The sequence below is a fragment of the Neovison vison genome, chromosome 6, assembly GCF_020171115.1.
Source record: "Neovison vison isolate M4711 chromosome 6, ASM_NN_V1, whole genome shotgun sequence".
Taxonomy (NCBI): Eukaryota; Metazoa; Chordata; class Mammalia; order Carnivora; family Mustelidae; genus Neogale; species Neogale vison.
The window spans coordinates 110,331,769-110,342,324 of record NC_058096.1 but is presented as its reverse complement, the minus strand read 5'-3'; the positions used below and the strand labels follow the sequence as shown (position 1 = coordinate 110,342,324).

General features: G+C 47.4%; 1 long non-coding RNA gene across 2 annotated transcripts in view; it reads left to right on the top strand.

Annotated features, from left to right (window-relative positions):
* The first annotated feature begins 254 nt into the window (after nt 1-254).
* Nucleotides 255-10,556, top strand: part of LOC122910513 — an 86,059-nt gene continuing 75,757 nt past the window's right edge. Inside the window, exon 1 of one of the 2 annotated variants that reach the window (XR_006385233.1) lies at nt 255-317. This is a non-coding gene — a long non-coding RNA (uncharacterized LOC122910513). The remainder of the gene's footprint in view (nt 318-10,556) is intronic. The other variant, XR_006385232.1, reaches the window with a different exon arrangement.

The window sequence follows — 10,556 nt, the reverse complement described above, 5'->3', positions numbered from 1 at the left end:
CAACCATAGCACCAGTCCAGGCTTTGAGAAGTAGGGTGTGGGGCACGAGGGTGAAGATCACGAGCTGATCCCTGTGGCTACCCAGGCTGTGCCATGTGTCCCTACAGGCAGACACCCATACTGGGTGGCTCTGTCTCATTTCTAAAGAGGGATCCATTACTCCTGAGCAGCTCAGGAGCACCATTCACTTTCTATGGCCCTCCCTCCAGGGCATAGAGGGAACATCCAAATGAAAGAAACCTTCACTGAGCACCTACTAAGTACGAGGATCCATTTTTGGACCAGTCATAGTTCCTGCTTCCAAACGGAGAGACAGGGTAAGTGGGAAACCACAATAATATTATGCAGAATAGGAGCATGGTCACAAATTCAGAAAGACTTCAAATGAAGGAGGAGTGGTGCTCAATTGGGAGCTCACAAAAGGATGTGACGACTTGAGATAGAACAATCATGCCCATAGTCTTTATTATTATGGCTATTACTATAACCACTTTTATTGAACTCTTACTATATCCAATGTACAGTGCTAAAACCTTGTACATTACCTCTTTATGAAAGCCCTTCCATCTTAGATAGCATCACTTTGTAGCTAAAAAACATGAGACTCAGAGAGGTTAAGTAACTTTCTCCAGGCCACCCAGTGAGTAGATGGTTAGAACCCATGGTTTCGACTCAAATATGGAGGTGAGGTATTCCTACTGTAGGATGAGGAATGACAGCTTGGGGTGGCAAAGGATGGCATAATTTTGTTTGGATAGGGAAGCTGTGGAGGTAAGATAATCGGGACTTGAGGGCCAGTGGGGACCTGGACTTTGTCCTGAAGGCTGTGGGGAGACCAAAAATCAGAGCAAGACAATGGTACAATAAGAAGGTGGCTCTAACTTAGCAACAAGTACAGGTGGGCTGCTGGACAGTGGTTGGGCTGAGAGACTGGGCTGTAGGATGGGAGTTGGGGGTGCTGGGGGGAAGGAGAGGAGCAACCTAAACCTGAACACCTGTGCATCATCTCTGGCTGTCACCATCAATGACATAGTAGAGAATGAGGTATCTGAAGACAGCCTGTGTTCCTCTGAGGTTCTGCAGGCATCTGGGGAACTTTCCTGTCATTCAGGTCCATGAAAGGCACCAGTGCAGGGGCTGGTACTCTTTCCTAATCTGCAGTGAACAGAGCATCTTACAAATCAGGGCCCTTTGTGCATGTCCAACTTGTACTCTTTCTCCATCACTCTCTTGTCTCCACTCCCAACCCCCCACAGCAGCAGAGCCAAATGAATCATAGAATTCTTTTAATGGAATCAGACTCCAAAGGAGAATACCTGGGTGGAAGCAAAGGGAGGATTCTGAGTCCCCAACCATCGTCAGAGGACAAACATGAGGTGGATCAGAGAGAGACAGGGTGGAGGGCAAGCAGTGAAGAGTGCCCAGCAATGGCCAGCTCCATGATACCTGACAGAAACCCCCTGAGACCACCAGTGGGCACACTCTCCAGTCCAAGCTCCTGAGGAGCTTCCTGTAATAACTTTGGCTAAGGCCAAGGCAAAAATCAAAGTCATGGAGATCTTTGCCTCAGTCAGGTGAGTTATTCCTCTGTCACTGTGTTCTTCTTGGTGCTTCCAAAGAGCTGTTTTTTCATCTCAGAGAGCGGTACACCACCCATTCCAGCAAGGGATGCCACCACCATGATAAAAAAAATAAGGGGGCCCCTAGAGACTATCTAATCCAATCTGACAGCATGCTGAGTGGGCATAAAACTGACTGAGACTCACAGAAGGTCCTGTCTTCTTAGTTTATTTATTATAAACACATAGTGCTTGGTTATGTGCCAGGCACTGCTCTAAGCACTTTGTTAGTTATGAACTTACTCAATTCTCATGACAGTCCTATAAGGGAAATACTTTTGCTCCATTTTACTGATGAGAGAACTGAGGCACAGTGATGGGAAGTGGGTTGGCCAAAGCCTCACCTTAATGGCTAGAACAGAGTTGGGCCTAGGTAGTTTGGCTACTGGGTCCAAATTCTGTACCCCAATACTCGGTTACTTTTTATTCTAAGTTCCAAGCTAAGACTCTGGCAATGCCTACAAGAGAAAGGGAGAGCAGAGCAAATGATTTCTAAAGTTACACCAAACTAATACTTTGTGATTCAGTAGAATCAGCAAGCGGTTAGGGCTTAGGCTGTGAGGTATCAATGGACTGTTAAATATGCTTTGGTGTGACATAAATCACCTACGTCTGTTAATTTCACTGAGTTGGGGCATGGGCTTGCCATGACCCGGACTGTGAATTGAGTGGATCTATGGACCCACTGCAGGGCCCCAGATCTTCACACAAGGACTCCCTTATATCACACCTGTTCACAACCTTTACCTGGTGAGATCTTGGAAACAGTGCTCAATCTAAGCAAAGAAGTGAGGTGGGGAAGTAACCGTGAAGATTTGGGCTGCAGGGGTACAGTGATTCAGCGAGATGTGGCCAGGAGGGAATGCTTGGCCCTAAGTGCTGGCCATGGAGTCAGAGGCTTCAGTTTCCTTAGCAAGGAGGGTGAGCCCGATGATTGGCTGTTGGCAATGGGGTTACTTGAGTGGAAGAAATATAATCTTTCTGGTGGCCCAAATAAGAAAGGCTCTGTATGGAGATACAAGCTCAAATTTCCCAGTTTGTTTAAACATTCAAATGGGATATAGCTAAATTCATGATGTGGATTCCCTGGTGGGAAGATAGGAGATGCGGTGGAAAGAACACTGGTCTGGTGTTGGGGGCACCTAGGTTCCAACCTTGCTTCTGTTAGGAAACTAGGTGAGAAGCATTTGGTGAGTCATGGCCCCCCTTGGCCTCAGGTCACTAGTGACGGTGACTATTGAGTACCTGCCATCCCAGGAACTGTTCTCAGAGCTCGAGATGTATTATCCTAATTCTCATTGTGGTTCCATAAGTGAGGTACTGTGATGACCACCGTCACTCAGAGGAGGAAAAGGAGTCTCAGACAGGTGAAGGAACTTGCCCAAGGTCATTCACTGGGCCACGGAGATGGGAACTGTCCCAGACTACCTCCCATGCTCTGAGAGAAACCTATACTCCCTTTGTCCTGACCCTCAGAGTAGTTTGGGCTCTCTGGATATACTATGTACAATTCTGTTCAGGATATTTGTGCTGAAGATAGTCCTTCCAGGAGCAGCACGTGTTTGTTTAGCACTGGACTCTTGACCGAGCCAATCTTTGCTCCCACATTTGTTTCAGTGAAATCTGGATGATCAGTTCTGTGCAGGCAGGGTTCCTCATGATATCCCTCATGATAAACACAGTGCCTGACCCACAGTATGTGCTCAATTAATATTAGTTAAATGAGTGTATAGAAGAACAATTGAACATGGTGGGGGCAGAGGGGCAGTTGAAGAGATGGGTAATAGAAGGGAAGAAGAACAGAATGAGCTCCCTGGGGTGTGAGCCGGTCCACACATTCTGAAAGCTGGAGGTCTTCCCTAGGAGATTTGGGCTTTTATTTATTTAAAAATTTTTTAAAAGATTTATTTATTTGAGAGAGAGAGCGAGTGAGCAGAGGGGAGTGGCAGAGTGCAAGGGAAAGAGAAACTCTAAGCAGAATCTCTGCTGAGCACAGAGCCTGAAGCAGGCCTCAATCTCACAACCCTGAGATTAGGACCTGAGCCAAAACCAGGAGTCAGATGCGTAACTGACTGTGCCACCCAGGTGTCCCTTGGCTCTTAGATTAAAAGCTGCAATGTGGCATGTGATCCTCTTGTAACAAACTCTCCACTGAAGAATCCACAGATGGAGATGTTTCCTGAAGCCTGCCCATTGGGGTCTGTCTGCAAAAGGAAGGCCTGGAGAGTGGGGCCCAATTCTGCCTGCTCTCAGGGAGAATATGGGGGAGCCCATCAGCTGTTTAGGGCTGGGCTTTCCTCCTCTACCTAACTTCTCCTCTAGCCAGCTGGGGTTGGGAGTCTTATGTACCCTCTTGGGTCCCTACCCAAGCTTTCCTTCCTTTGTAGGGAGCATATCAGGCTCTGGTCTTTTGTGCCACCTGCTGCCCATCACAACTTACCTGTGGCCTCTGGATCCTGTCCTCTGCAAAGTGACATTTCTCTTGACTCAGATGAACACTCCTGATGGTTGCTCATGAGTGTTCATGTGCCTTATCCTGGTCAAATAATCATACTTTCCAGTGCCCTGGAAGACATGGTTAATGATGGGACTTTTCCACCCTGGGATAGATTGACGGGGGAAAGATTGCTATTAACTGCAGTGATTACCACCACTGATACAATTGGCAAGACCTTACCTCATCCTTTGTCTCACTGACTGTCATGTGGAAGGGGCAAGGACCATGGGGGCACACCATGAGGCCATAAGAGGATGCCTCCTGGTCCTATCTTTGCCACTGACTGTGTCACCTCTTACTTCTTCTTTTTAGATGGCAGAAGGTTGACATGGTGAGTCTGGGAATACTTTGGCTTTATCCTGCCTCAAGTCTAGGTATTAGGAGCTGGATTTTACAGAGAGAAAATGAGGCATAGATGGTCCAGACCATTTGGATTCCACCACATTTTTACATGACTTCCTTGCGTGGCATTCTTGCCATGTTCTTACATCCTGACCTTGCATGGCTTCTCGGTGTGTAATGTGCCCATCTGTCCTGAGACAGGCAGGATTATCCCCACAGGTGAAGCTCAGAGACTCAGAGACATTAAAGGTACTGCCCAAGATCACACAAAGCAAAATGGAGGAACTGGGATTTAAACCCAGGTTCCAAGACAGCCAACACTGCCTGTGGGGTTGGTTGGGCCTCTTGGGAGCTATTAGTCTGCTTTTATGCGTGTGTGTGTGTGTGTGTGTGTGTGTGTGTGTGTGTGTGTGCTTCCCTGAAACTTGGGGCCAGAGTGGCCCCAGGGAATGACAGCCGGGCTCTGGGGTAACTCTACTTTGGGAGGACCAAGCTACCAGCTCCTCCTCAAAATCCAGCCCACCAGACTCCGTTATGCCTGCCCTTCTTCCACCTCCACTGCAACCAATTTCTTGGCTATCATAGCTATGTGCCTGGTGTTCCCTATTTGACCCTCTAAATCCAACCTCCTTCTCTTCCCCCTCTTCAGGAAGCTGATCTTGTAGAGATCAGTAAGTTCCATGCCCTCTGGCTTCTGGTTGGACTCACTGATTAAGTGATCAGAGGGTGGGAGGAGGGAGAAGTGAGGATCTATCATCCCATATCTCCCTCCCTGCTGGCTGGATGTTAGTGGAGGCTGTATATTGCCATGAAAGGCCACATTTCCTATCAGTGGCCCTCTCCTGCAGCCTCCTGGCATGGCCACCAGATCTTGGGAACTGCCTCTCTCTTTGTCCTTTTAGATGGTGGACTGGTAGCAGCTCCCAGTTGTTGTTAGCCCCAGTATGCTTCACCATCTCTTGGGTTTACTTAACCCTGATCACACCTGTATATATTACTCTTTAATTAATCTCTCTTTGGTCACCCTGTTTTGAGTGTGTCCTCTGCTTCGTCTGAGGACCATGACTGATATACAATGTGCCTCATTCTTCCTTGCTTCTGGTCTTCCATTTTTAAAGAAACACTTCTCACCCCAGGCTTTTCACATGAAAGTCTGCAGATTTTGCTCCTCAAAATATTTCAGTGGAAAACAAAACAAAGCTAGAAGGAGAAGCCAAAGGTTAGAGTTGTGTGGGGATTTAAAGGCACTGGGGTTTGGACCTGGAGGCCGGAGAACCAAGTTTGTTACCTCCTGGATCTGTCACCATGCCGAGTCTCTTGGCCCTTCCTTTAAATACAATAAGAGTCATTTTTGCCTTATCTTTCCCATATGCCTCTTGGGAAGATCAAATGAGGCCAACACCAGTGGAACTGCTCTATAAATGCTGAAGCATTTTATGAGCATTAGGTGTTACTGTTGTTGTTTTTATCATACACAGCATATGGACAAAATCCTCAAAAGGCCATGTGCTTTATTTTCCAATGCACTCAGATTTCTCTGTCGCCTCTGTGCCTCCTGGATTAGAAGAGCTGGCATTTGCGGAATCCAAGATTGATGTCTAGGAGAATTTGCCAAGCATGGTCCCACATGAACAGTGCTAAAAATACGTTTGACCTCAGTGGGAGCATTTCAGTCCCAAGGGGGTGGGCCCAAGGGACAGGGACTTTGTGAGGAAAATGACTTCCGTCATTCATCTGCTGGGGTTACGAGAGGGCAGGAAGAAAGTGGCTGTCACAAGGTCATACTTTTGAGAGCCAGTGGGAACATTGATTTGATCTCACTGTGTGTTAAGGTGGTGGGTGGGTTGGAGAGGATTTACCTTAACCTTTTGTACTTCTCTATTAGAAGGATATGGCTTAGAGCTCTTCCTCATGGCTACACCTCTCGGGAATGTTTCCAGACTGCCTTGTAGAGATAGATGGTAGACACCCAGAGCCAGAGGGAGGTAAGGAGGTCATTCTAGGATCTTGGTTTATAGTTGATTGCAGAAGCTGAGTTCAATCCAGAGAAGAAACATCTAATCCAGGAGCTTTGGTTTAATATTTCCAGATCAGTGGTTTTCCAACCAATTCTTAGAACCCTAGACACTTGCTATTTCCAATGTGATCCATAGATCACTGGCATCAATGTCAACTGGGTCCTATCCCAGATCTCTAAGTCAGAATCTGCATTTTCACCAGATCCATCCAGATTATGATGGGCATTAAAGTCTGAGAAACACTAGTTTAGGATCTTTCTGAAATGCCTGAGGAGGCTACATGTAGGTACCTTCCAGCTATGTATATAGGGTTCCATGAAGAACAGCATGTGAAAAAGGGGACCATTGACATTTTAATTTTTATTATTTTTATTTTTTTTTAAGATTTTATTCACTCATTTGACAGGCAGAGATCACAAGTAGGCAGAGAGGCAGGCAGAGAGAGCGAGAGAGCTGGAAGCAGGCTCCCTGCTGAGCAGAGAGCCCTACTCAGGTCTCGATCCCAGGACCCCAGGATCAAGACCTGAGCTGAAAACAGAGGCCTTAACCCACTGAGCCACCCAGGTGCCCCCTATTGACATTTTTAAAAGAAGAAAAAGGTTGAGACCAATGTGGTCTTTCCCTCCCTTTGGTAGAAGAGGAAATTGTGCTGAGGCTAAGACCCTGTTCTCCATCTCTCCTGAGGCCAGACCCTTGTCCTCCTGCTGTTCTCCTGAGCTCCTCAGATGCCTAGCACAAGCCTGCTGCAAGGGAGGCTCCAGAATCAGGGGCTGGGTCAGGGCACTAGTGGGACTTTATGATGTTTCCCAAGCCATGCAGCCCCCAACTCTGAGGGTCTAGACTTGCCAGGGTGGCCTGGTGGGCACCGAGGACAAAAAAATAGTTTGTCATGACCTGGGAGTTTAGGGCTCAGCTTGGTACTTTGAAAAGAGAAGACAGAAGGGTGTGGAGTTCCTCCTCTGTAGGTAGGATTATGTGGGGAGCTTAGTGTTTGTTGTATGAGGAACAGCCTGGCAGGAGCTGAGAAGAGATAAGTCTGCTTCCAGCTGGGATCTGGGCACAGCCTCAAGGTAGCAGGTTTTTAGGATTTCCAGCAGGAATGCTTGGCAGCCCACAGTAATATCTTTTGGGTTTCAGTTTGCTGCAATTATAAATATCTGTGATTTGCATTTCCTTTCCACCCTACCCTAGAGGATATCAATGCATTCCGCTATTACTTCCTCCTGCCCCACTCTCACACAGGTCCCTCATAGGTGACATTCATGGCTTTCATTGTACAAAGGGGAAACTGAGATTCCCCACAAATGGGTGCCATCTATGTCTGGGCTGATCTGAAACTGGCACTTTCAGAAGAAGGAAGTCCCTTAGATTCCTTTGAACACCAGTCCCAGACTTTCTGGCTTGAACTCTAACCCGAACTCATACTGCATCCTACCCTCTGGCAAGACTGTCTGCCCCTGTTGACCTTCCCTGAATGCATAGGTCCCCTAGTTATGGGCACATGCCCTTCTCTACCCTCCCACCTCTGTACCATCAGATACAAATCCATGTCTTTCGTTGGCGACTCAACTGTCCTTCTTTGATTAGAGCTCTCTGACAATATGTCTCCCCCCACCCTCATCTTTGCCAACCTTCAAAACCTCAAAGGCAGGGGTGTGTTTCAGCCCCTCAGTTCCAGCACAGTGCCACCGTCAGAAAATGCTTGGGCCATGACAGATGAACCAAAAGATAACACATATGAGCTGGAGGATGAAGCAGAGAGACAGTGTATATTTCACAGACTTTTCTGGGTGAAAGGATCACTGCACAGTTCTGATACGTAGCAGGAGCTGTGCAAAAAAGGATGTGGAGTGGAAGCCGCAGCTCCCTCATGAACAGTCTCCCCATGGTTCAGAGAGGCCCTAGGCACGAACCTGGCACCAGCTTGCAACTCAAGACACTGGACTTATCTGAGTCTTCAGGTTTGTTTTTTTTTAAATTTTTTAAATTTTATTTTTATTTGACTGGAAAATGAGGATCATGACATTATTTACCACCCTTGGTTGTTATGAGCATGAAACAAGGTGAGGTACATGTAAAATCTTTGTTGGAGAATTAGCACCTCAAAGCCACTGATACTTGTCAGCTTCTTGCTAGTAGGGGGAATCATCCTTTCTCCTCTTATGGAGCCCACTGATGCTCGAGAAAAAGCCAGAAGGGTGACAGGCAATCCCACATTTAGAGCTGAATCTTCCTTTTGAGGACATGAATGCTCTGGACTTTAGGAAATAGTCACCTAAGATTTTCAACATTATGTTTACTAGAAATGGGTTCTGTTCCAACCCACACCGAATTCTTTCTTAGTTTCAATTATGGAACTATTGACCAATAATGCAGAGGTTAAGCAAGCCCCGTCTCCGGGCCAGTGGTTTCCATTCTGGCTTCAGTTTGGAGAATCAGGGATGTGAGGTGGGAGAAGGCCTGGTCTGAGATGCACAGGACCTGGGTTTGACCTTGACTCCCCTTGAGACTCTAGGCCATTCAATCTTTCCCTTTGTGCTTTGGTTTCTTTCACCTGTCCAAGGAGGAGACTGATCTAGATGCTTCATATGACCAGTCGTCTTAGAACTTTTGCGGAAAACAGGGAACTCCGCAGCGGTGCTCTCCAGACATCTATATTTCTCTTTTTTCTCTCTATCTCTACCTGTCCTAATGAATGGCATCTGAGCTGAATGAGAATAAGCCCGTGAAATCTTGTTTTACATATTCAAAGTGGTTCCATACACACCTTATTCTAACTTCACCAACAGCTCGATGAAGGCAGATAAGGGGGGTGTCATAATTTGTATTTTATAGATGACAAATCTGAGGATCGGAGAGAGACAGAGAGAGACTCAAGGTCACTTTGCTCATAGAGGTAAAGTAGTGTCTTCGTGTTTCCCGTTCTGATTTTCTCGGCCAGTGGCTCCCAGATCCAGAGGTGGACATACAGCTGGGTTGGTTCCCTGGACGAAAAGGAGTCCCTCTTGGTTCCACCCAATCTCCTTTCCCTGCCCAGGCTCTGGCATCTTAGTCCTCACTCGGCCACACGAGGCCACGGGAGACTTTGCGCGATTATTCTCGGAGAACACAGATGACGGAGATGTGCACAGGAGCAACATAGGCCAAGTGTGACAGTGAGACTACTGGGCTGCACGGTTGACCTGCTCCGATGGGTTGAAGACAAGTAATTAGGCAGAAAGTCATGCACCTGGAAGATAAAAAGATAAGCTTCCAGAGACGGGGCAGGGAAGGTAGCATGACACCCGCCATGAGAATGGGTGTATGAGCTATGGAGGAGAATTAGTCAAGGAGATCTGGAGGCATTTAAGCATCTCTGTTGAAACATTTCTCACTCCCATTCCTCCCCTCCATGTTCACTGCCACCACCCTCTTGCTTCTCACCCAGAGGGCTGCAGACGCCTCTCAACTGGTCGCCCTGCTCCAGTCTCTCCTGTTCCATTCCACCCCCACATGGAGCTCAACCTACCTGTTGAGCCATATTCCTCAGTGCTCTGCCTGAGCATGCAGTGCTGCAGCTGAGTGAACTAAGTGAACTACTCGCTCTGCCTGTTCCTGTACTTTTCCATCTCCGGGCTCAGCTGGTGGGTTGTTTTTTTTTTTTTTTTCCTTCTGCGCAACTCCCCCTTTAGTGCAAATCCAACGTCATTCTTTCAGGACCACCTTAACGCCACCTCCCCCATGATGTCTTTCCTTGTCCTGCCCTCTCCCCTCTCCCATGGGAGGGACCCCTCACGCCTGAGTGTGTATCACATCTGGTGGTCTGGGCTCCTCAGTTACTGCCATCTACCTGGTATTGTAATGATCTCTGGGCGTGTCTTATCTCCCCTCCTAGACTGGGATCACCTTGCAGTCAGGGAAAGGGATCATGTTCAAGTTCATATTCCTCAGGGTCTTGGCTGCTTTTTAGTTATCGGATGATTAATAAAGACGCAAGTGAATGACTGCTTGTTGGGATTGGGAGACAGAAGAGCTCCAGCTTCTAAGCTTCAAATAGTGTCCATAGAACCGAAATTAAATCAATGATGTTGTGTGGGGGAA